This window comes from Microcebus murinus, chromosome 7 (genome assembly GCF_040939455.1).
Source record: "Microcebus murinus isolate Inina chromosome 7, M.murinus_Inina_mat1.0, whole genome shotgun sequence".
NCBI classification, from domain to species: domain Eukaryota; kingdom Metazoa; phylum Chordata; class Mammalia; order Primates; family Cheirogaleidae; genus Microcebus; species Microcebus murinus.
The window spans coordinates 40,572,730-40,598,577 of record NC_134110.1 but is presented as its reverse complement, the minus strand read 5'-3'; positions in this window follow the sequence as shown (position 1 = coordinate 40,598,577).

Genomic DNA, 25,848 nt, shown 5'->3' with positions numbered 1-25,848 from the left:
AGCAAACATTCACATGATTACTGTTATGAGCCAAATTTCCTTTCCCTCCAAATTCATGTTAAAATCCTAACTCCAGTATCTCAAAACGAGACTGTATTTGGAGATAAGGCTTTTAAAGAAGTGATGAAGATAAAATTAGGTGGACCCTAATCCAATCTGACATATGTCCTTATGAGAAGAGGAAATTTGGACACAGGTATGTACAAAGGAAAGACCTCATGAAGGTGCAGGGAGAAGACAGACATCTGCAAGCCAAGAAAAGAGGCTTCAGAGGAGCCTGACTTTGCCCATGCCTTGGTTGTAGACTTCCTGGCCTCTAGAACTCCAGAACACAGAAAATAAATCTCTGTTGCTGAAGCCATCCAGTCTGTGGGTATTTTGTTTTGGCAGCCATGGAAGGCTAATACACTTAACTTATAAAACAGGCAAAGTTCTAATGTAGGAGATGCAGCAGCACATGGGGCTCATATTGTAGTTGGGATAGATTGAAAATATGCAATGAATATACAAATCATCAAGTGGTGATAAGTGCTACAATAAAAAATATTCAGTGTAAATGAGAAGAAAGAAAAGCTCTATTTCATATATTTCCCATCTCCCTTTCCCATTCAGCTCCATACATTGCCTCTCAATTATGTTAAATTCTTGGCTTTTGACAAGTACAGTCCAAATATATCATTGAGTCTTTTTTAAAAAAGCAGTTTTATTGAGCTATAATTTACATACTATACAACTCACTCATTTAAAGTGTATAATTCAGGGGTTTTGGTATATTCCCAGCCTTGTCAAATTATCATCACGATCCCATTTTAGAATATTGTGGTATACCCAATAAAAATCCCTATATGCATTAGCAATCACTCCTAATTTCCACCGATATACTCCTCTCCTGCCTAGAATACTAGGCAATTACTAATCTTCTTTTTACTTCTAGAGATTTGCCTATTCTGGACAGTTTATATAAATAGAATCACACAATATGTATTTTTTATGACATAATTCTTTCCCTTAACACAATGTTTTCAAGGTTTATTCATATTGTGGCATGTATCAGTACTTAATTCCATTTTTATTGAGGTTAAATTCATGTAACATAAAGTTAACCATTTTAAAGTGTAAAATTCAGTGGGATTTAATATATTTACACTGTTGTAAGACCACCACCTCTATTTAGTTCTAAAACATTTTCAACACTCCCAAAGAGGTCCCAGTACCCATTAAACAGTCAGTCTCCATCTCACTCTCTGCCCAACCTGGCAATTGCTAATCTGCTTTCTGTATTTAAAATATTTTATGTTAATGGAGTCATAAATACGTGACTTTTTGTCTGGCTCCTTTTATTTACTTATTTATTTTTCTTTTTTTTTATTTCAGCATATTATGGGGGTACAAATGTTAAGGTTACATACATTGCCCTTGTCTCCCTTCCCACCTCAAGTCAGAGCTTCAAGCTTTTCCATCCCCCAGATGGTGTGGCTCCTTTTACTTAGCATAATGCTTTCAAGGTTCAGTTACATTGTTGCATGTGTGAATATTTCATTTTTGTTTTGTGACCAAATAATATTTCATTGTATGGATGTACTACATTTTATTTATCTATTGATAGACACTTGGGTCGTTTCCAGTTTTGCTTATTGTGAATAGTGCTGCTATGTATACTCATGTACAAATATCTGCTTGAATACCTGTTTTTGTTTTTTAGGAGATAGACCTAGAAGTGGAATTGCTGAGTTGTGTGCTAATTCTCTGTTTAACATGTTGAGAAACCATCAAACTCTGGATTTATAGAAGTCGCACCACATTACATTCCTACTAATTTCTCAACATCCTTAACAGCACTTGTTATTTTCCATTTGCTGATTACATCCATCCAGCGGGTGTGAAGTAGTAGATCATTGTGGCCCCTTTCAAAGGCAGTTTCTATTTTTTCATATATGTGGATCACACTTTCCTATTTTTTTGCACGTCTTATATTATTTGGGTGATTCGGTTGAAAATTCTACATTTTAGATAATATATTTAACAGCTCTGAACATGAATACCCCACTTTTTGGGTTGCTGTTTTATTTGCTTAGTAAGTTGGCTGAACTAATCTTTCAAAGTTCATTTCCTCTGCAGTATTCTGCCTCTAGGCTTCCTGTTCAGATTTTTCCCTTTGATTTTATCTTCTAGTCTGCCTACTTGGCATTCATCTCTGGTCAGCATAAGACACTTACTGGTTAGAGAATGTGCTTAAGCTCTGTTAGCCAGTTACATTCTTGCCCATTACCATTGGATTTGTGTGTGCCTTGAAGGCTACAATCACAGTTCAGGGGTTTATATATTGTTTCCACATTCAGCCAAGGACTAGGAACTGGGAGGGTCCCTCTCTGATTGCTCTCGACAGGCTTCAGCCTTGGGTATGCATGTCATCTTCAAGACTGCGAGGGGTGAATGTGATTTTATTTTTAAGCTTCACTTTCTAGGGGTCAAAGTAGCTTATTTTTCAGTGTTGTGTCAGAAGTTGTATTTAATCTCCTTATGCCAATGAGATTTCTACCCTGTGTTGATGAGTTTTTCTGTGGTTTATGGAATGCTTTGAAGTCTGCCCACCTGCCTCATGTTCTGCTCTGATTGCTGTGAGTCACTGCAACCTGGTGCATTGTGCAGAGTCTTTTGGAACCCAAGGTTTGACTGTGAACCCAGGAAAGCTCTTTTTGGCCATCTCTTTTCGTGCTTCTATTAGTCTTCAGGCTGTACTATCATTTTGCTTATACCATAATTGCTCTCTGCCAAGATTGCCATTGTTTTTGACAACATCTTTAATCATAGGGTTCCCCAGATCCCTCCAAATAAAGTAGTGCCCCTCAAGCAGAACTGCTGTGTCTTTTGTTCTTAAGGCCTATCTTTCCACTGGGTAGAACCCTTGCACCACTGCACAGGAGCTGGGCATAAAGACCTGCTTTTTCTGCTGAGCAAGAGGAGAGTGACAGCCCCTGATGACTTGCCCCTTCCACTGTGCCATTTCTGTCCTGTAAGCAAGCTGGAGCAGGGAGATATCAGGGCCATAGTATTGTCAGCCTGCCACACTTGGATCAGAGCTTCTGCCCTATAAATAAGGATTAGGTGAAGAAAGCAAGGGAGAGCCTGTCCTTTTGGCTGCACCTGCATGGAACAGAGCTCCTGAACATGGAACTGAGGAACAATAAATGCTGCAGGTAGCCTGACCCTCTTGGGGTTAAACCATAGCTTCAGACTAGGCTATGGTGGGAAAGGGTTACGTGTCTTTTTAATCATACCTGCCTGGAGTAGAGTGTTTGGGATAGAGTTTCTACATGGAGATAGAGGAGAAGAGATAATAGATTGGTTTGTCCACAAATGCCACAGACTCCCGCTGTTCTTGCCAAGATTTTCTTGAATGAACATTTTTCCATTTGTTTTATGCCCTTAAGATAATTGCCAGGAATTTAAGTAATTATTGCATTTTGTTTCATTACCATTTTCACCAGTTAAATTGTTTTGTTGAAGAAGTTTGATCCTCTGAGGCCTTTACCATTCCAGAAGTCTTTCCTTCTATCCTTTCATTCTTAACTTGAGGTCATCAATCTGAATAACAAACAGAGGGGAAGATCCTTCAAAGATAATAAGTTTATTTGAGAATGAGCAGAAGACTGCAGTCTGAAATACATGTGCCATGATAACTATGGGTGTGTTCAGGGAGGTTAAGTTAAGGAGAAGCTTTTAAAGGCAAAAGGAAGAATACAAGGTAGTTGTTTTGAGACAGAGAGAACATTGGTTACAGGGGCTTATAGTAGAAGTTGGAGTCAGTTCATTAGTGTACCAGACAAGTGTTCTTGTGAATATTGCTAGCTCTTGTGACTCATGTAACAAGCTACAGGGTGGGAAGTCCTAAAGGTCTGGTTATAGGAATATGTGCATAAGACCCCTTCAGAGAGCCTTTGTGACAGTTTTTACTATGGGCATGTGTGCATGAGGGCACTCCCTTCTCAACCTCCTATTTGGTTTTTGTTGGGGTCTGACACAAGTGACTCCATTTTAATTCTGACTACTTTCAAAGCGTCCAAGGACAAGCTTCAAAGGTTCTAGAATCCCTAAAAATGGAAGTTAACTTTTGAATTGAAGCATCTGTATACTGTTTTGAAAGAATCTAGGTTAAAAGCATCCATGGACTATATATTCCTTCTTGGCTGACTCTCATGTAGATTTTCTTTGTGTTTCCTGAACCCATGTAGAACAATGACTTGTAAATGTCATTTGTTAAGATGCATATCCATTGTAGGATACATACAAGTAAGTGTTCAGATCCACATAGCTGAAAACTGTTAACGCTTTCTGGCACCATAATGCCAATCTAATATATTATACTAAATCTGAAAATTGTCCTTAGTCAAACTGGGCTGGAGGTACTTCCAAATAGAATATATCAAAAGCATAGAGTAAAAAGAACTCAGCATGTTTGTGCAAATAAAGTATTGATGGCAAAGAGATCCAATGTGCCTGGTAACACAACCTATATGACAACCTAAGTTTTAGAACCCACTAAATAGGGGACAAGGATGATTGTTAGGAGTTGAATCATGTCCCCTCCCAAAATATATGTTGAAATCCTATCCACAGTTCTTCAGAATGTAACATTATATGAGACTAAGATCATCACAGATATATAACTAAGATGAGGTCACACTAGAGTAAAGTAGGGCTCTCCCCCAATATGATTGGTGTCCTTATGAGAAGATGGCCATGTGAAGACATAGGCACAAGGAGAATGCCCTGTTAAGAAAGAAGGTTGGAGGATGCATCTACAAGCCTAAAATGCCAAAGATTGCCAGCAAACCACCAGAAGCTAGGAAGATTCAAGGAAAAAGTCTCCTCAAGGTTTCAGAGGGAAGGTGATCCTGTCGACACTTTGATTTCAGACTTCTAACCTCCGAAATTGCGAGACAGTAACTTTCTGCCGTTTTAAGCCACTCAGTTTGTAGTACTTTGTCACAGCAGCCCTAGAAAACTAATGCAACCTTTGGAGAACAAAGGACCATTTTCAACAAGCTGGAAGAGCAGCTGTAATACGAGAGAATCAGTGAGAAAATTGGAAAGAGGATGGTGCAATTGGAGATTGTAATGTGAAAATTTAAGATTTCAACGTGAATCAGATTTGGGCCCCCAAAAGTTCAAAGCCTTGCTCCTAAAAGTGTGTAATTGAAGTGTAGTGCAAGTGAAAGCTACAAACTATGAGGTTAACCTTGACCATAGAGATGATGAAGTGTCTCAAAATGAGGTAGAAACTGGGATGGAGAGGACTGGGAGGCAGGTACAAAAGCCCTTCAAAAATGCAAAGAAGGCCGGGCGCGGTGGCTCACGCCTGTAATCCTAGCTCTCTGGGAGGCCAAGGCGGGCGGATTGCTCGAGGTCAGGAGTTCGAAACCAGCCTGAGCAAGAGCGAGACCCCGTCTCTACTATAAATAGAAAGAAATTAATTGGCCAAATAATATATATAGAAAAAATCAGCCGGGCATGGTGGTGCATGCCCGTAGTCCCAGCTACTCGGGAGGCTGAGGCAGGAGGATCGCTTGAGCCCAGGAGTTTGAGGTTGCTGTGAGCTAGGCTGACGCCACGGCACTCATTCTAGCCTAGGCAACAAAGTGAGACTCTGTCTCAAAAAAAGAAAAAAAAAATGCAAAGAAATATCAAATGGTCAGAGGATGGCAAAAACAAAAAACAAACCAAAAGACCTCACTAACGACTGGAGAACTTAAATGCAGTGATCCATCAGTAACAAATTAAAATTATTTGAAGCAACAGTAAGAAAATAGAAGCAGAAGACTGAGAAAAAGACCTACTCTTTTGTCTTTTAAAAAGTGGGGAATTGGTAAGTAAGAAGCTTCCCCTGGGGAAGAGATGTAGTGTCTATAGGAAAGAGACAACCGGAGTCTAGGCCCTGGGAAAGTAAAGATGAGAGAATGTTCTTTGAAGATTTCGAGGCTATAAAATTTCTTACCTTGGGGCAAGTGTTCTAGGAGAAGAATGAAAATGATTTGAGGGAGTTACATGGGGTGTAAGAGGAGCAAGGGGGAAGAAGCACAGAGTGGGGAGGAGATGTATGCTCAAGGGAAGAAGAAATTTATATGTTGTGTTCATACTTTGGGGTCTGATGTGGAAGGTGGGGGCATGGTTGCAATGACCAATTTAAGACTTTGTGCGATTCTTAACCAGTGCCTAAATGGCTGCATGAGAACTGTTTGAATTCAAATTCCAGCTTTTTCACTTATTGCATGTGTGAGTGTGGGCAAACACATAAGCTTCCTACACCCTGGTTTCCTTATTTGTGCATTGGATGTGGCATTGAACAGTTACTAGCTGTTATTTAAAATCCTTTCTCTCTGCTTAGGCCAATAGCTAGACTATACTTCCCAGCCTCTCTTGCAGTCAGGTGTGGCCACGTTACTGAGTTCTAGCCAATGAAATGTCAGCCAAACTGATGTTTGCATGACCCAAAGAGCTCCAACACATCTTCCCTCCTGCTTTTCCCTCCTCCTGACTGACTGGGGCAGCAACAGGTTGAAGGTGGCTGAATCATCTACCTGTTACAGGAGGAAAAATGCTATCGGATCAAGTCATTCCATGTTGAGCTTATTTGTTAATGTCAGCTAGCCCACCCTAATGAATACATTGGGGATCATGATAGTACATCCCTGATAGTGGTATAATTAAATGAATCAAAATGTATAAAATGTTTAGCTGCAGGTAGGATTTCAGAGCTATGAGTGTTATGAGTGTTAGTTGTCATTACTCCCAGCAGGAAGCTCTTTGGGGTATAGAGTGTGTGTGAGGTCCTCAGTCTACGTTTGAGCTTCTCCAGTCTTCTAGATGAGCAGAGAGCCCCCTTCTCAGCAAGGTGATCACTATGTTTAGGGCGGGTGAGGACAATGGTCTGTTCGAATCCTCTACAGTCCCATTTCCAGCAAATGCTGATTTGTTCCAGTTGTTTTATTTGTATTCCAATCAAATGTTCAGGGAAAATGTCCTCATTATCTTGTGGAAAATCTTACTGATGAAGACCACTGGTCGACTCTCAAGAGATTAGGGGAGCCAGCGTACTGATCTAGTGGGAAGCTCATTAGAACAGGGACTGTAGAAGAGGGGATTAACAGCAGGATGGGCTGCATCATTTATTATCAAATTGTTATCCAATTAGGTGTTCTCGTTATGAACACTGTATTATTTCCAGATATCAGATACCGAATCTCAAGTAGTTGCAGCATCTAATTCTAAATTGTGTGATTAACTTTGATTGTATTCTTGCTCATAATTTCAATTCTGCACTAAGCTGGAAAAATCCATCCTGAACTTGAAACTGTTTTTTAGTAACATAAGGGAAGGGGACCTTGTAGCATGCCCGTGAAGACAGATGTCTGGCAGACAGCTCATGGGTAGAGTTCTGTCAGTGTCACTGAGTTAGGATGGGACCGGAATATATGGCAGGCAAGGCCATGTGCCAGTGGCCTCTGAAAGGACCATGTGATTGAATAGCATATACTCTCCTGTAACAATGCTGTTTGTCATTCATTCATTAATTCACTTTTTCATTCATTCATTGGTTCATTCATTCATTCTGAAAATTCGTGCATTCTACAAAGCAGAATGAACCCTAGGCAGAGCTAATACATGCAAATGGGACGTGGGCCCTGTTGGGGGAAACGTATTCCAGGTGTGTGGGGCAGTAGTGTGGAGACTTAGGCTGAAGAGAATATAGTCTATTCGGAAAACTGTAGGCATGGTTTGTTTTAAAAAACATGACAGAAAGTACGCAACCTACAAAAATGGCATGAAGTTGTTAAACATGTAAACCTCGAGCCCAGGTAGACAAGAGAACTATTCAGTGGAGTTACCTGTACATGTCACAGAGGCTGCTACTCACCCAGCAAAATGAGAGACACATTTCCAGGCCTATCTCAATCCATCCTCAGCACAAATGAAATAAAATAAAGAAACATAAAAATATTTTCATCGAAAGCCAGAGAGGCCGCGGTAAGAAAGTCCTCAGAAGTCAGACACCATGGTGCTGTAGCGAGAGGGGAGGTGAGAGCTGGGGCCACATGTTCACAACGGAGACAGGCCATCTGCCAGGCAAAAAGCAACACCAGCCAGACATACATTTTTGTAAAAACAAATAAGCAAGCAAAAACACATTGTGCGCCAGAGTGGATTTTTATGAGGGAATGGAATTGGAGGTGGTGAACAAGTGAAAACCATAGCAAAATAAAATAAAAGTGAGACCTGGCATGAATGATGATGGTGATAACATGATATGAAATTCCTAGTACCATTAACTCAGTTCTGTGTACTTGTGGTCCAAGTGTATAAAATACAAACAACAATAAAGATTATAAAAGAAAAAAAACATTACCCAAAAAAGGAGAGGAATGTTTCCCTGCAGCTACACCTGGCTAAAGAATTCATCTCTTAATTAACACGATGAGATTAAAAGCTAATGCCAGAACCACAGTCCATAGTATTAAAATAATAGTTTGTCTTCTATATGTTTTTATGAAAAGCTAACTCATTTGAGAAATGCGGCACATTATTATCCCACCATGTGGGTTAGTCCTTCCCAGTTAATCCTTTCATTGTCTGAAGGCTTGAATTAAAACTCTCTAGATAATTATGTGGATTTTAAAAATCTGACTTTTAATTTAAACTAAATCAATCTGAATAAATTAAAATATTGCTACCACTTGTTATTATGTAAGGCTTTGGTCAAGTTATTTAATGTCTATTTTTCTTGTTTCTTTAATTTGTAAAGTGGGAACAACTAACAGTGATAGTTCCTATATCATCAAATGTTATAAGGAATAAATATCATGGAAAATATTTAAAATAATGCCTGGCACATGAGAAACACTTAAAAACAGATAGCAATGTTATTATTTACTATTATTTTATTTATTGTTATCTCCTTGAAATATTATCAAGACTGGAATGGACCAATGAAGTAATCAGCATTTTATGACCTTCATGACCACAGCCCTGAGTAGATTTGTTCCTACCTTCCTATCTGGGTGTGCCCCAGGTTGTCTTTAAAACTATAGTTTCCAAGGTAGATTACATGGAATCTCTGCATATCTTCTGGAAAAAAGTTTGGGAAATTCTTAACCAAACCAGGAAGCCATAAGCCATTCTATTTGTGCACAGATATATGTTCATGTCTGGGTGGGGTGTACCTGTTAAAATCTTGTTGGGTAAATATACTATGGGAAACATCTCTAGCAATGTCTAGTCTAGTAAGTAAGAACACAGGTTCTTCTTCTGTTCAAATCCTACTTACTGGTTCAAGAAGTTATTATCAATAGTTCTGTGACCCTGGGGCATTACTTAACCTATCTGTGTCTCAGTTCCTCATCTGCATTATGGAGATAATAATAGTGTCATTCCTACACAGTTGTTTAAGTATTACATGAGTTAACATAGCGTGAACACTTAAAACAAAGCCTAGCATATAGATAATACTTAACATGTATTTTTCTGTTATTACTGTGATCTATGCATATCTATATAAATCTGTATAAAACTTGAGGACTTTCAGGTAAAAAGTGAGCCATTTCTGTGCTCAGGACACTGAGGCCTCTGCTTTAGGATCAGAATGTTATGTAGAAAAGTTCCAATTTCAGGTAATGTGGCAAGTCTTGCTCATTCACAGTCAAAGCCACCCTAGTCCTTTTCTTAGTGTTCAAAATCTCAGTGTGTCAAATGTTGGACTTCAATCCTACACATTTGTCCATTTTCCAGAACTGAGTTTGCCATACTGTCAATCTCTCCTCTTTCTACATCTCCCTTCTCTTACTCATAGGACCTTAGAAATGAAAGATTCCAGTCCCTTCATCTGTGCCAGGGTCAAGTTCATATTAGATGATACTAGATGGCAGCAAAGAGAGATGAATTTCTAGAGGCCAGGGGTTGTCATGTGGAAAAAATTGAATGGTCTATGTACTTGGCCGCTGCTCTTACTAAAAATACTACGCTCATTTAATGTGCTGGCTTCAGTGGGGCTGAACTTTGTCTGTTTTGGGTGTGTGTTCTTGGGGCTGGTGGCTGTCACAGAATGAAAGTGAGGAAAAGTCTCTTTCATCTGGTATCACTCTTCATTCTCATCCTCAGTGTTGTTAAGAAATGAGCAAAATACATGTCAGATGTTACTGTTTCAGGGCCTGCTCCAAGCTCAAGTCCTCTAGAATATTTTCAGTCCCCAGCTTAGGGAGAGGGAGCTATTTCTTGTGTCTCCAGGGATTTCAGGAGCATAGCTGAATTGGGAGACAGTGGACGTTTTTCAGATCTATTTCTTGCCATATAACAGGCAGTTTCCTACTGTAACACACCTCTTTCTCAGTTTATAAAACTGTGATTTAATTTAAGAAGCCATGATCCTAGCCCCATGAGATAAATCGTTATTGGTAGAGACAAATTATAATTGTCCAATTTCCTTTTGTTCGATATTTAATTTTCCAGATGTTTTCGCTTTGAGGGGTGGACATTAACATAAGTTTATGACTTATGAAAGAATTTTCTCCCTTTCATCTCTTCTCTTGAACGTGGAAGTTGTAACACTACTTTGCAATCATGAAGGGAGAGTTTAACACACAGGAAAATGGAAAGATTCTGGATTCCTAATGAAATTGTGGGGTTGTTGAGCCAGCTCTGGATTTGCTGCCTTCCAGCCTCCTAATGATCTAATACTTGTCAATATTACTGTTTGTTATATTGTTCACTGTTTGCAATATTTGAAGTTGGCTTCTCAATGAAAAATTATATGAGTCTTAGAATTAAGAAAGGTTGACTCCATCTCAATCAGCTGCAGGTTGTAGGAAGTAGGGTGATTAATGCATGGGAATAAATGTACTAGATTTGTATCCAAAAGCAATTGATTCCAAACCTCAGGTCTTCTGCTTATAAGCCATGTACCTTTGGATAATTTACCAACATCTCTGTGACTCACTTTGCCCACATGAAAGTGGAGATAATGGTAGTTAGGAGGATTCTGGGGTGGATTAAATGGCATTGCATAGAAAATGTCTGGTATGTAGTAGATACTCAACAAACTTTTGCTCCACTTTTCTCTCTACCTTACATCTTAATTTAGGTTTAAGGGGGGATTGGAGCTGTGTCATGGGACAGGTTTCTGTGTAAAATGTTTTAAATTAAAGAGGACATAAAATCTTTTATCTTTAAAAAGACTTGGAAGTAGGAAGTTCTGGTACAATGTGCTCTGGATCAGAGAAGTAGACTGGATAAACGCTTACAGATGCTTCCTTTCCTTGGGTTGCTATAGCTCTTGCTCCCTGATGCCATTGGCAACTCTCCCCGGGTTTAGGGTGCTGTTTTATGTGGGTGATCCACAAGAGGATTTCCCTTAAAGGTTACTTGGGAATTTTAACAAGCAACGAACATAGTTGTCCACCTGCTGAATGGTACATAGCCGATGGTGCCAGAACTGAGGAGCCTGCGTAGTTAGCTTCTTTCTATCTCAGAAGTAAGTGAGTGAGAGTCAGAGTTTCCTCTGGGAGGTGAGCTCTGTTCTGCTCTCTTAGACTGGGTCCACTAGAAGCAGTTCCTGACACGGAGATTCATGTACTGGTGATATATTAAGGAAGTGCTCCCAGGAATAACTGGTAAGAGATGAGCAAAGAAGACCTGGAAAGGGTGCAATTTCTGCCAAAGTTATCAGCCCCAGGCTTCCCGCAGGGTGCTCTGCAGCATAAATTACGCATCAAAGTTTCTCCAGCCTCGAGGCAGCAGAGCTCAGCTTTGTACTCCCATGTGAGTCAGCCATGGGCTATGGACTTTGTGGTGGGTGGTTGGGGAGGAAACACCCAGGCATTTTTCATCTTTCTGTCCACACAACCGAAGTGGCTCTAGTGGTCTATATGTGACACTCAAGGAGGCTGCAGATGCCAAGTGAGTACAAGCAAAGCACGCCAAAACTGGCATGTGCGTACACTGGTAAGTGGGATCAGAGGAATATGGCAGAGTGCTGGCAGTGCTCTCCAAACCTATTTCCCTGCTCTCAGAGATGGCATACTTACTTCACTGTGGAATAAAAAAGACACACCACTAACTCTAAATCAAAACGTGAGTTGTTCCTGGCTGCCCAATCCAGTCACTTGCAGACTGTGTGATATTGGGAAAAAATGTATTGTTTCTGAATCTTTGTTAAAGTTAGAATGTAATAAGAGTGTTAAAATATGAATGTAGAGGTTTGTTTTTATCCTTTCTGCTACACTGTACAATTAAAAAAATCCTAAATCATAAAATTAAAAGGGACCTTGAGCAGGCAGGTCCTCTCTGGGTGGAATAGTCATCAAACTATCTCAGAGAAGTAATATCTATCCTGTTTGTAACATTCTTTTAATTTGATCATTTTCTGGGCTGTGATATTTCCAGTAAAGTAACCATCATTATAAGCAATGATGATATCCCTGCAACAACAACAAAATAATCTTCTTGAAGGGTTATGCTCACTGAATTATCACTTCCTTGAAGAAGACTTTGCTATTCCCTTGACTAGATAAATTTCCAGTTTTATGTGCTTTTACAACACAAAATAAGCTTCCCTGTAGTGTATCAGAGTTATAATTTTAAATTAATTTCTTTGATTCTCTGATTGTTTGTCTCCTGCACTGGTCTGTGAGTTCCATGAATTTAGTAAGTGGAAGCAAAGCACACCAAAACTGGTGTGTGTGCCTTTTTGTTCTTGGTATGTCCTTGTATTCTTGGTCATCCTTCTGTCCTTATCACCTACACAGCAACTGATGCATATTAGATAATTTATCAATAGATAACCATTGCAGTACAGTAAATTTAGCATGGGCTTAGGAGCACAAAAACGTGAGTTTTTATTGAGAAAAAAATTACGTATAGTGATGCTCACAGATTATAAGTGTGATATTCAATCTGAATTTTAAAATGTATTTACTTTCTATACGATACCCTATTCAAGATATAGTCAAGGATATTGTAGTCACACTAGAAAGTTCTCTTATAACCTCTGTCAATCAATCTCCCCTTGGCCAGGCACAGTGGTTCATGCCTGCAATCCTAGCACTCTGGGAGGCCAAGGTGGGAGGATCCCTTGAGGTCAGGAATTCAAGACTAGCCTGAGCAAGAGTGAGACAACATCTCTACTAAAAATAGAAAAAATTAGCCAGGTATCTAAAAAATAGAAACAAAATATTGGGTGTGGTGGTGAGCACTTGTAGTCTCAGCTACTTGGGAGGCTGAGGCAGAAGTATTGCTTGAGCTCAGGAGTTTGAGGTTGCTGTAAGCTAGCTGACGCCTGGCACTGAAACCCGGGCAACAGATTGAGATGTTGTCTGAAAAAAAAAAAAAAATTAATCTCCTCTTTAGTCAATGACTCTTCTAATTTCTATTAGTTTTGTGTTTTTCTTGAAATTTGTTTAAGCTGAGCCACGTAGTATGCACTCTTTTATGTATAACTTCCATCTTAGTCCATTTTGTGCTGCTATGACAGAATATCTGAGACTGAGTAATTTATAAAGAAGAGAGATTTATTTCTTATAGTTCTAGAGGCTGGGAAGTTCAAGGTCATGAGGCCTACATCTGGTGAGGGCCTTCCTGATGTGTCATCCCATGAAGCAAGGTGGAAGGGCAAGAGAGCACAAGAATACAAGAGAAGGGAATACAGGTTTTCTTTTAACAGAAAACTACCCATAAGCTAACTAACCTACTTCTGAAATGATGGAATTAATTCATTATTGAAGGCAAAGCCCTCATCACCCAATCACTGGCTAAAGGTCCCTCCTCTCAAAACATTAGGGATTAGGTTTCCAATACATGGACTTTGGGGGAAATTTTCAAACCATAGCAGCTTCTTTCTCTTATCGCTGTTTTCAAAATTTATCTATGTTGCTGGGTAAATCAATAGCTCATTATATTATCTTATTGATGGACATTTGGTCTGTTTCCAGTTGTCGACTAATTTGAATAAAGCTGCCATGAACATTCTTTTTTTAAAATTATTTATTTATTTATTTTTATTTCAGCATATTATGGGGGTACAAATCCATGAACATTTTTATACAAGTATTTGTGCAGACATATTTTATTTCACATGGGTAAATACTTCAGGATGAAATTTTTGGGTTATAGGGTAGATATCTTTTAACTATATGAGAAACTGCCAAACCATTTCAAACTGTCATGAACAACATATGAGGGTCCCAGTTGCTCCATATCTTCTTCATTTGGTTTTGCCAATAATTTAAATGTTAGCTATTAATGTGGGTGTGAAGTATTATCTCCTACACTTAATTTGCATTTCCTAAATATCCAATTTTAAAGATGTCTTGCCATCAGACCCCTCCTTTAGTTTCTTATGAAGATCTGCTATAATTTTTATCTTTTTCTCTGTCTGTGTAATGTCTTTGTTCACTGGCTCTTTGTCTTTGGTTTCATCAGCTTGACTTATTAGTGTTATTTTACTTTTTTAGTATGCATTCATTTGGGGCCCAGTCAGTTTATTGTGTCTTTAGTTTGATGTCTCTCATTATTTTTGGAAAATACTTTGCCATTATTTCTTCAAATATCTCTTCTGTCTCATTTCTTCCTCCTGGGACTCCCAGTCCATTTATATTGGACTCTGTGTTCTTGACTTTTGTATGCCTTTTTCGGTTTCTTGTTACTCTTTTTTCGTTTTCTTATTTTGTTTGTATGCTTTATCTTAATTTCTCAAAGTTCACTGATTCTTTCATCAGATATATTGAGTTTACTGATGAGTTTGTTGAAGGAATTCTCTATCTCCTGGTTTTTATTTCTTGCATTTTCATTAGACTATATGTATAGTTTCCATACTGTTGACAAAATACTGTACCAGTTCATTCATCATTGGACTCCTGTTATGTGTTTTCCTTCTCCCAAGGATCACAAGCCAGAACTGCCTGATACTCCATGCCTGAAACAGTTCCTTCACATATTTCATCCAATATTTTAGTTATTTTCAGCAAGAAGGCAAGTCCAATAATAGGTTCTCCAATCAGGCTAATATATAATGGAGTTGATATCTAATACAGTATTTATTAGGTAATGGGTAAGAGTATGCATTTTTGAAATAGAGGATCAGGGTTCAAATTCTTGATCTACAATTTATTTAGCTTTTGATTCTGGGCAGTTACCTAATTTATCTTGGTCTGAGTTTTGTTCACTGTGAAAAGAGGTTGTCAATGGATAAAAGCATAACTCTGTTAAATAATTTTAAAGAGATTCATCCTGAGCCAAATTTGAGGATCATGACACTGAGCCACTGCCAAGAGGCCTTGAGCTAGTGGACTCACTGTGACTGGGTTACAGTTTGGTTTTATACATTTCAGGGAGACAGGGGTTACAGGTAAAGTCATAAATCAATATGTGGGAGGCATACATTGGTTTGGCCCAAAAAGGTGGGACATCTCTACGGAGGAGGGCAGCTTACAGTTTATAGGTGGGTTTAAAGATTCTTTGGCTTATAATTGGTTAAAGATATGAAGCTGTATCTAAAGGCTTGAAATGTTTTAACATAAGGATCTGTTAGCAGAGATAAGCCACCTGACACAGATTTGTTGTGCAAATTGAGGACCTGCAGGTTTATCTTGCATACCCTTAGGCCTGTTAATGGGTTGTAAACTATGTCTCCACTGAGGGAGGGGGGCATGATAAGGCCTGTCTGACCTCCCTCCTCCTGGCAGACAATTTAGTTTTAGGATATTCCTTTGGCCATGAGGAATGTCAGTCAGCCGGTTGTGGGGGGAGACTTAAAATTTTATTTTAATTCACAAGGTTGATGATAGAAGTTAACCATTCAATAATTGTTGGAAAGATTACATGAGTTGTATTTATACTAGTGGCAATTAGTGTGCACTCAATCAATGTTATGTGTTATTATTTTCCCTTAACATTAATTTGATTATTGCTTTCAATACCACCACTGGTTTTACAATAAATGCCCACAATTATCAGTTGCCTTTTAATGACCTTTGTAAATAGGAACTCCACAAGTGAGCCCCGATGATCTTCAGTAATTTCCTTTCTGTCTTACACATAATATTCTACAAGCATCTCATGTCTAGAGACAAGTGATTGGCCTTGTTCCCCACCTGTACTTGATTTCTTTTTTTGCCAAAACCATTGACCTTGCCAAAAAGACCCTATTTACTTGTACTTTTCTCCCTATTCTGGCATTCACTTCTTGGTGGCAAACAAAGCATCTTCTTGAGATATTTTCTTCCAGGGCTTGACTTAAGATCCCTTTTGGCTGTCCCTGTGCTATTCTGCAATGTATGCATCCCAGGTTTCAGATATCCGTTTGGCCATGCTACACCGGGTGTGCTTTTTGCCTTAGGAGTATCTGGATGCTGGATGAGAACTGTCTCCTGTTACCGGAAAAACTGAGATACAATAATCATATGATTTTTGGATAGTCTTTCTTTAAGATATGCATAAAAGACTCACATTACAGAGTGAACTTCATCCTACTAAAAAGACCAGTTTTCTATGGCTGCCATAACACATTACCACAAACTTAATGACCTAACAAATTTATTACCTTACAGCTCTATAGGTCGGAAAGCTGTTCTAGGGTCTCAAGGGGTGTAAATCAAAGTGTTGTCCGCAAGCTGCATTCCTTTCTGGATGCTCTAGGGGAGAACCAATTTTCTTGCCCATTCAGGTTGTTGGCAGAATTCAGTTCCTTGCAGTTGGGGGACTGAGGTCCCTGTTTTCTTACTGACTGTAATCCAAGCACAGATCCCAGTTTCTAGGGGGGCTACCTGTGTTTCCTTGACTCATGGCCTCCTTGCTCCACCTTTAAGGAGCAAGAGCAAGTCCTTCTCACCTTGCATCTCTTTCTGTCTGATCCTTCTACCGTTCCCAGAGTAGAGTCCCATTGGGCTCACCCAGATAATCCAGGTTAAGCTCCCTATTTTCGGATCAGTTAATTAGTAAACTTAATTCCCTCTGCAACACTCAATCTCTTTTGCTATATAATGTAACCTATCTACAGGTTCTGGTGATTAAGGCCTGGACGTCTTTGGGACACCATTTTTAAATTATTGTTATTACAGATCATATCAAACATTCTGGTTGTTGAAAACTAATGTCTGTTTCTGCCGCTGCTTTAGATTATCTTTTATTAAATTCTCCCCTTACCTTTCTTAAAGCACGAAAATCCAAATTTTCACCCCCTTTTATACAAAATATTGTATAACATGTACTTTTAAAGTTATAAATCTCACTGCATTGTGTTATCCATGAAAGTAAAAGCTTTCCAGTTGATAGGAATTTAGCTTTCAGTTATCTCATCCTCAAAGAGTAATCGATATGTGTGTATGTGTCTGTGTATAAAGTATTTATTTCCAAATAAATGAAGCATCCTCTCTAAGTGTAATCCTTACACTAGTTGTCAAGGGAAAAAATGGAATCATCTCAGCACTTTTATCCCTCTCTCCTTGTCATGCTCTGTTATTAACATGTGCCTCTTGAAGACAAGGGCTCTTCCCTGGGAGCCCGAGAATCCATCGCCAGGCCCATCCTCACTCACAGTCCCTTTGATCACTGCGAAATCCCGTATTTAATCATAACAGTCATGATGAAAAGGAAAGTTTTGTAGCATAATATAGTTTGCAGAATACTTTACAAATATGATCTCATCGTAAGTCATGTGTCAATCCTGTGAAGTAGGCAGGGAGCAACTTTTACATTTCCTGTTTTTCCATTTGAACAAAGGGAAATTAAATGGAATTAATAATTCCTAAGGTCACATAATTGGTCAGTGACAGTGTATGGATTTGAACTCATCTCCTTTCCTTTTCACTATGCCCAGTATGGTTAATCCTGCAAGTTGCTGTGATAATCAAGTTTTGTCTTTTGACTCTATTATAAATTTGATAGTCTAGTTTTTGGTCAAGTTTATACAAATTTGGAATATATATGAAGTACTTATCCTCATAATCTCTTTTCTTTTCTTTTCTTTTTCTTTTTCTTTTTCTTTTTCTTTTTCTTTCTTTCTTTCTTTCTTTCTTTTTTTTTTTTTTTTTGAGACAGAGTCTCACTCTCTTGCCTGGGCCAGAGTGCCGTGGTGTCAGCCTAGCTCACAGCAACCTCAAACTCCTGGGCTCAGGTGATCCTTCTGCCTTAACCTCCCAGGTAGCTGGGACTATAGGCACACACCATCGTGCCCAGCTATTTTTTTTTTCATTTTCAGTTGTTTGGCTAATTTCTTTCTATTTATAGTAGAAGCGGGGTCTCACTCTTGCTCAGGCTGGTCTCGGACTCCTGAACTTAAGCAATCCTCCTACCTCAGCCTCCCAGAGTGCTAGGATTACAGATGTGAGCCATGGCACCTGGCCCTCATAATCTCTTTTCTAAAACACAATTACCTTACTTGCTGTATATATTCTAAATTTAATTCCAAACAGATTATATTTCCCACTACATTTCTAATATAAGTTTTAGATGTTTCTTTACTTTTAGGTTTAGTGTAAATTAAAATTTTTTTCTTAAAATAATTTTCTTCTTTACCTTCTTATGATTCCGTATAGATCTCCATGTCTTCTATGCTTCGCTCTTCCCTCCCATAGAGAAAAGTAATCTGTTAAATAAATTCAGACTAGAAACAAAGAATCAGATAGTTAGAAGAAATTTAGTACAAGTTGTTAGCAAGTGGTAACAGATATTTGAACCCAAGTAGGTTTGAATCCAAAGCCATGTTCTCTCTCAGCAAATTACAATGTGATGCTTTCAGTAATTCTCACATGACATGGTTTTCAGTATTTTTAACATGCTCATTATCATTGTCTCACATTCTGGATAGTTCATGTCTTCTCTCTAAATGTTACCCTGAACTAGCTCCCTTTTCTAGCTGTGGTTTAACCAGGGTTGAATATACCCTTAGATTGTTACCTTACCATGAACTAGTCATGGGTCTTTTATTACTCCTGCTTAAGACTTTGTTAGCTATATGATCAGCGATAACAGACTCTGACTCAAATTACTAACCAGCAATCAGCTGAATTACTTGGATCTTTTTTCCATCTGAACTCTGGTTAAATGAGGCCCTCTCATTCTCAATTTGTGCAACTGAGTTATTTGAACTAAAATGTAGGACATGAGATATGACTCAGTTAACTTTCAATGTCTTGGAGCTACCCTACTATTCTGATCTGAAAAACACTGAAAGTCATTGCTCTATTTTGTTATAAAGATATTTTTTCTTTTTTCTCCTCCTCATAAAAAAGATGACCATTGTTTAATTTTTTCTACTGGGCTAAAATGGATATAACATAAAATTAATTAGTTTTTAAATGAAAAATATCTTTGTTTTAAGCAAAAGAGAAGTGGATTAGTCAAATGTTGCCCAAGAGTAAAATGTTTGTTTATAGTACATTGAAAATAATTGTGTTACTTTTTGCTTATTTCATAGCAAATGTTAGCTTAAAAAATCATTTTTAAAATAAACTCTTAAAACAGGGGGGAAAATTTAACATAAACAGCAAATATGAATACCAGGAAGAGATCTCTTTTTATATTCAAATAATAGAAAGTGAGGAGTAAGTGACTGATGACAGTTTAATATGTTATGTCATTTAGTCCTGTCCAGAATCATTGTCATTTAAATGGAAAAATTTTATTAAAATGATACTTTAAAGACAAAGGAATGGATTTTATTAGAATACTACCATCAGCCCAACATAAGGAATCTATTTAAGAACCCCAAATTTTGTTCTAAAAGGGATTTAAGGTAACTTGCATAATGTAGAGCAAGAGATGTTAATAGGTTAAATTATGAGTAAAAGAAGAAAGAGCAACGGGGCGGGACAAGAATAAAAGCAAATGTGCATATTATAAATAATTATGCTCCCAAAAGTATTTTAGAAGAGTTGGCAACTAAAAGGAAATTTTCAAAACTCTGCCTGTTACATAGTTCACAGTATTTATAAGATATAAATAGATTTGTTCTATTCTTATTGATGGGAGCAGACAGGAATTTCTCCCCAGGATCCTCAGAAGAGTACAGTATGTGATGTAATGATTGATGTGTTCATCCACACCCTCTCAGTAGACTGGGTGATAAATACTGTGAGCTGTTTGTTATAGTGATCTCCAATGCAGTTTAGTGCAAAGCAGTAAAAATAATTCTCTAAAGAGCTTCTCAGATACAGTCAGGTACAGGCCTCAGTTGATTGAGCCTAATATAGGGGTATGTTTTAGCCTTTTTGGTGGAATGTAGGGATGGCATACCCTTTAGAAGATTTCTGGCTATATCACCCAGCAGAACTTTAGATAAATATTAGGCTGCAGTGAGTTTCATATTACCTTATCTTACCAGCACCTGGAAGGCAGTTTTATTCCATATAGTCAGTTAAAAACAGACCCACATGCCTTATAAGCAATTGAGTTTGGGGCTGGGATAACATGAGCCTTATTGGTTAATTTCCAGGAAGTCAAAATGGTTAAGCATAGTGGAATTAGACAGTCTTGCTTAGAAACCTCATTTCCAGGCAAGTCTTATGGTGTTAGCCACAGCATTTCCCTCTGTTCAGGGGTCCATAGGCATTTATGACACAGAGGACATTATTGGGACGTCTTAGAAGTAATGGGGCAAATGGTGCACCCTCTTCTGCCCCCACTTGCAAGGGGCCTTGCTCCGTGTTGAAACATTTTATTAGCACAAGGCCCTTGGTATCATCCAATTCTTGGTGTTCAGAGTCTTTAATCTTTTTAGATCCCTGGTGCCAAACAGTCTGTAGCTTCAGTTTTCTCCCTTCTAGAGTTCGAAGTTTTTTTCTTTATCTTGTGAGGCCCAGGAAACGGGTATGGCAGGCACTCCTCAAGGGGACCTGTACCTTCTCTTGCAGAGCTTTGGACACACACAGTGATAGCACCTTATCTGGCAGAGTGGTGGGGCCTGGGAGGAATGTGAGGGACAGACGTGCTCCTTCCCTTGCTCTGTGTGGACATTTCCTTGGGGAACCTTTCTCCCTAGTGTAGCCAGCATGCCAAATCACAGTGTCAGAAATTGTCTCTTAGTTGACTTTATCCAAAGGCAGATGAGAAAGTATTTTGAAGAAACTGTAACCAATAACTGTGAAATCTCAAATCATGCTGCCCAAATAAGTACCTGCTCTGGGTAACATATAAAGACAGTGTTGATCTGGCATGCAAGAGGGCCACCTCTCACTAGTCGTGGGATTTAGGTAAGTAACTCAGTCACTCTTCATTCTCTATTTTCCCAGCTGTAAACGAGAACAAAAGTACCTTTCCTTAGCTTTGTTTTGAGGATTTAAGGCAATAACATATAAGTAAAGTGTTATCTTGGTATAGTGCCTCCCTCCTACTGTCTCTATATCAAGATATTTCATCAATTCTAATCTATCTGCTTTTTTCTTTTCATCCTTAATTTCTGAAATCAATTTCAAACTTAGAAACCCACATTTATTTTGATGTTAACATTTCCTTTCCAAAAACATATTAAATGAATAATGGATTTACATTCATTAGCTTCTTAGAAGTGAGGAAGATTATAGATATAGATAAATAGGTAGATAGATAACATTTATCACTATGAATGTCTGAAACTACATTGATTCCTATATAAAAATTAAAGGAAGTAGTATGTTTTATGGGAGAGCAAGCACAAACTTTGGAGTTACAACTTATTCTAGTCCTGGCTGTTACCATTTGAACACATTTAATCTCTTTGAGCCTCAATATTCTTACCCATAAAAATGGAGACTTGCATATATGAATAATAATATATTTAATAAGGGTTAAAATAACACCTAGTTAAGGCTTGGTGCATAGTAGGTATTCAGTGCATGATTACAATTTTTGAGCTAGCAAGGTGCTAAATTTTGTGGAGATTAAAAATGGATGGAAGGAAAGTAAATTGTATAGTAATTCTTACTCATTTATTTTGTATTAAGTTCTGTGGTTGATATTCTATGTGTGATATCTTAACTTTCCTAAGATCCTGTGAGGAAGCTTTTAATATTTCCATTTAACAGATTAAGAAACTATGGCTTAGAGAAGTTAAATAACATATCCAGGATCAGTTTTCGCCCTAAAGGAGGTTGTGTTCTAATTGGAGAGACAAGCGATGTGTACCTGATGATCAAAAAGGCTGTACAATGTAAAAGAAGTATCATAAGGGCAGATCTGGTAGCTACAATTGAGTACATATGGATAATAAAGACCAGGGATTTGAAGGAGGAATTTTCCTAAGTTAATGTGCGTATTGATCGGGATTGGCTACTTATGCTGCAGTAACAAACAACTTGGTTGCTGGTTAAAACAGCAAAGAATTATTTTTAGCTCATGGCCCTTGGAGGTTGGACACATCATAGCTGCTTAGGAAAAATCAGGCTGATGCAGGAGCCACCATCTTTGATGTTGTTGGTTACCGTGCCAGAGACATAAAAGAGCTCTAGAGAGTCTTATAACTAATTAAAGTAATTAAACACTTGGCAAATGAATGCTGCGGCCCAGAGTCACTTCCACTTTCAAGTCATTGGACATAACTAGTTGTGTGACTCTTGCAAATACAAGGGAGTCAGGAAGTACACTTCTACCCTGTGTCTGGCAAGAGGGAGATCTAAAACTCTTTGGTAAATAACAGTAATACTTAATGTTATTACAAGATTCTTACAAGAGTGTAACATAATCTATTTATAATATTTTTTACAAATAAATATTTGTAACTTTCCTTTATTTTTCCTATAGGAACAGTGTCTCGCTATATTGCACAGGCTGGTCTTGAACTCCTGGGCTCATGTGATCCTCACACCTTGGCCTCGAAAAGTGTTGGGACTACAGGAGTGAGCCACTGTGCCTAGGCAAGTATTATATTTTCTAAGTATTAGTTCTAGTTGAAAATTGCCCTACTGATAAGGAAGTGTATGAATTTTTACATGTATGTGTGCCCCTTACTTAAGTCCACCACATGTACATAGAAGATAACTGATTTACAGCCATTATTACTGATCTTCTTTCAAACCTTTACTAAGAACTTGTTGGTAGAAACTGTACCTATAAAACCCTGCTTGTTATCCTTCCCCTCTGAGCAGACATCACATCCTAGGAATGTATTTTTCCAATAAAATTCATTAAGTAGTTTCTGTGTACACAACACATTTGTATGATACCTTGGAAATGACAAAACAAAATATAATCATGCCAGAAAAATATATGTTAGCACATACCATCTACATGGTTGCTTAGACCAGAAACTAGAGAATCTTCCTGAACTCCCTACCCTTCCTCACTATATGTGCAATTAGTCCTCAAACTCTGTTGCCTTCATATTTTCAAGACAATTGTCTGCATATTAGAATCATCTGGAATATTTTAAAAAATACTATTGTCTGAGTACTATCTCAAGAGTGTCTTATGTCATTGGTCTTGGAAGAGCCCTGGATATTGGGGTTTTTATAAGTTTCCAAGAGATTTTCATATGTAGTCAAATTGAAGATTCAAGAGGTTTCAGTTTTTTCCACCTCTCTTCATGTCCACTCTCCTCCTTTGGCGAAAGCCCTTCACATTTCTAATGTGGATTACTTTAGCGATCCCCTCTCTGTTCCCCCAGGCTCAGCCTGGGTTAGGAGCCCCAGGTCTATGTTCTTATTATACCTTGTACATCTCTTGTCTGTGTTCCCATACACCCTGCAGTTATATAGACTGTGTTCATATTTCCTCTGTATAATTGATTTCCTCTTTAGACTCGGAGCATCTTGAGGGCACCAATCAAGATTTATTATATGCCTGTCTACTGTAGTTCAGGATAAGGAACATAAAAGGTGCCCAGAGCTAGCTAGAACTCTGCAAATTAAATGTCCCCTTTGCCAGATGGCGTCATGTTAGGTTCTGCCAGCAGGGGACACTAGAGGGAGATTTGAAGGTGGGAGTTTGGGGAGAAGAAACTTTCTCAGTGTCTGCCTGCTTGGTATCACTGTTACCATGGCAACGGCCCTTAGCTCTAGCAGCATTAGTTGGTTTTAGCCTCCAGCTTCTTTTTACACACTCTGAACCAGCCTCTTCAGTGTCTCCTCCCACTGTTTATGTATCACGGTCAGAGAAGGATTCTGATGGGTGGTCTGGGTCACGTGCCATCCTCTGGGCCAACCACCGTTTGCCGAGAGAAGGGGCTCTGTGATTGGCCACTCGTCTCTGGACATGCCCACTACCGTGGCAGGGGCAAGGTCTAGCCATCACCAGACCAAGAGGCGCGGGAAAGGGAACTGGGGGGTGGTGGGGAGTGTAAGTCTCCACAGCTGACCATAAGGTTAAAGGGGGGAAACTAACTTTCAACTTTGGAGGAATCTTAGTGACTGAGTCAGCGGGTCAGCCGAAAAGTAGCAATACTTACCCTTTCATACAGATCTTCAGGTTCTTCAGGCTAATACTGTGTTTCCCCGAAAATAAGACCTACCCATAAAATAAGCCCTACCAGGATTTCTAAGCATTTGCAATATAAGCCCTACCCCCAAAATAAGACCTAGTGGTGGGCGTGGCTACGCAGCATATGTGCACAACCCATGCATTTCCTGGCGGAGAGGTAAAGAAGATGAGCAGCCCTTCTCATCTGCCCCATCATGACAGCTACTATCCCAGAGGTGACCGGAAAAGTGCAGGCAGCCCCACCAACAAGGTCGGCTCCCCTGTCAGGTCCCGGCCATCCTGTGCATGCTGCAACCTGAGGCTTTGAGGGGAAAATAACACATCCCCTGAAAATAAGCCCTAGGGTGTATTCTTGAGGAAAAATAAATAAAAGACCCTGTCTTATTTTCGGGGAAATATGGTACTTCATTTTATTGCCATACCCAAACTCCAAGAGCTCCCAGACAAATGCGGATTGGCACAAATCCAGAGTATAAGGCCCTGTTGGGACCTGATACACAGAGGTATGTGGCTCATACTAAGGGAGTGAAGAGGCCCACGTGGCTCATTTTCAAGATTAAAATCAGCAGAATAGAACTTCTGAAACCATCGACATACTGTGTATGTGTTTATTAGCCATATCCTTCCCAGACACTTCACTGATATTTCGAGCAGTCTGCCCTGCATTGTTTCCACAACAGAACTCATATTCAAAAATTACACTATGTTTTGACTCACCCATGGTGTCACAAAAATTGCTCCAAAAATTTTTGAAAGATAATCACAAGTCAAAATGTGCATTGGAAGGACTGAGGATGGACCATCACAATAAAAATAAAACTAGAAGTGTCAAAGTGAAATGTCAGAGATATCAATTATCCAACTTAGCTCTAAAGGAAATCTAAAGGAAATTTCACACTTAACAACCTAATAATTGCTTGCTGGATTTCAGGAATGACATTTAAACCAGATCCTAAAACATCAGTAGGCATTTATCAGGCAAGGAGGGAAAAGTAGAGGATACTCTGGGCTATGAAAACAGCAAACGCAAGGAGGAATGGAGGCATGAAAAGGCATAACACATTTTGGAGAATCATTTTGTGTGGCTGAGCTAACATGTACGGGGGTGGGAGGTATGCGTCTGGAAAGACAGATTGTGGCCAGATTGTGATGGGCCTGGGACGCCATCAATTCTCTTGGAAAACATCTGCTTCCCATGTGCTGGCCAAAGCTACAGCCATTTTCACACATACTTTATTGTGCTGCTCCCTTTTTCAAGTATGCCTGCAATCAGCTTGCTTCAAAGGCTTAGGCTCGCAGTCCGATGAGAAGATACCTGGGAAGTGAGGAGGGTGGGGATGGAAAGAGTGTCTTCAAATTTGTTATCTTAGCACATTTCAGATTTCGGCTAAATATCTTCAAACTGTTAAAAAGCTA